The sequence below is a fragment of the Macadamia integrifolia genome, chromosome 3 (genome assembly GCF_013358625.1).
Source record: "Macadamia integrifolia cultivar HAES 741 chromosome 3, SCU_Mint_v3, whole genome shotgun sequence".
In the NCBI taxonomy this organism is placed as follows: domain Eukaryota; kingdom Viridiplantae; phylum Streptophyta; class Magnoliopsida; order Proteales; family Proteaceae; genus Macadamia; species Macadamia integrifolia.
The window spans coordinates 2,358,452-2,360,289 of record NC_056559.1 but is presented as its reverse complement, the minus strand read 5'-3'; positions in this window follow the sequence as shown (position 1 = coordinate 2,360,289).

The following is a 1,838-nucleotide window of genomic DNA, read 5'->3' as shown; positions in this document are numbered from 1 at the left end:
AAATGAGGCCCTGGCCCATCTCCACAATCAATGAAGGATGGTTTAAGCTCAAAAGGTCATTCAACTAAGATTGAAGTTTAGAAGTCAATGATGATGCAAGTTAATTGCTCAGTGGATCTTAACCCAAGAGAGAAATTGCAAATAAAGAGGGTTCTCTAATTTTTTTTTTTTTTTTTTTTGGGTATAAAGGGTTCTCTAAATTTATGGAAGAGAAAAATGTGAAAGGAAAACCATACATGTAGAAGGTTCTCTAAAGTTCTGGAATAAAAATGGTAGTAATATATCAAAGAATGTTTTGAGGTTTTAATGGCTCTAAGGGAAAATAAAGTACGTGATGTTAGTGTATACTTTTCTCTTATAATCTCACTCCTAAGTAAATATGTGGGTCTTAATTTTTTTTTTTTCATTAAATATGCTATTTGGTTAGTCGACTATTGACTTCACCTCTAAACTTCTAAACTGATAATATAAACAAGCAATGTATGGATCTTTCTTCTATTTTAATAAATTTCGTGTGCTATTTCTTTTTGAGAAAATATTTTTTGTTCAGAAGTGTGGTCTCTATACTAGTGCCCCGACCAATGAGAGAATGCATATTCAGACATTGATCAGAGGATGCGATAATCATTTCACACACCATATGTCTACATGAAAGGACATACTTCCGGATAGAAAATGCATCCCCCGCCCCCCCCCCTTTTTAATTCTTTTTTATAAGGCCATAGCATGGTTTTTCAAGTATCAGTCTCGTACCAGTTGTATCGAATTAGTATCGACTGAGATCGATCTTTGATCTCTGACCGATCCGGATCAATTATTCATATCGTTTTAGGAGAATAATAGTAAATAAATTAGTATTCTTTCATAAATGCAAGAGGGAAATCGATCGATACCCATCGATCCAATCCAATCCAGATCAATATTGAATTAATATTTATAAATACTAATATTGACACCAATATCAATATCGATATCGATACCAATATCAATATCAATACCAATACCAATATCGATATCATTCCCCAAATCCATGGGCTACAGAGAGAAAGAGGATTAACAACCACAAAGGAAAGAAAAAAAAATGATGACAAAAAAATTGATGACTAATTGATAATGGTTGATCATTTGCCAAAGTAGGAGAAAAGTTTTGATCATTTGCCAAAGTAGGAGAAAAGTTTAAGCATCCATTCCAGTAATAAAGTGGTGATTGAAATGATGAAACTGTACTTTTAGATGTTGTACCATCATGCGTCCCATGCGCTTCCCATGTGCCTTTCAGGTTCTTGTCCCCTCACAGGTCTAAGTCATAATGTACCAGTTGTAGCTCTCTTTCCTAGAGTACTAGTTTTAAGGGTGTTGGAAGATCCATATTGCCGTTAAGGTTTTTATAATATTTCTCAGTGGGTTGAAAGTCACATTTTGAGGAACTTCTTTAAACTCCATTTAGGGCCCGTTTGTTTAGAGGGGAGTTGGGGGTGGGATTGTATGACACATGGGTCCCACATGTTAGTGGGGTGAAGAACCGAAATGGAAAAATGAGGAAAAGTTACTATAGCTTCCCACCCCGACTTTGTTTGGTTGGGTGGGAGGAGAGAGAGAGAGAGAGAGAGAGAGAGAGGGTCTTCACCTCGGAACCCTCTTTTTCCGATTAGGATGAAACCCCATCGGAGCTTCACAAGGGCGTCGACTTCACTTCCCATTCACAACGGAACAGAAACAGAGAAGGCTCAAGCATCTTATTGTTCTTGTTCGATTCCCATAACCGCAGCCCCCTGCATCTCTTTCTGCTCCTCTTCTTCTTCTTGTTCGATTCCCCTTTTTTTTCTCTTTTTTTTTCT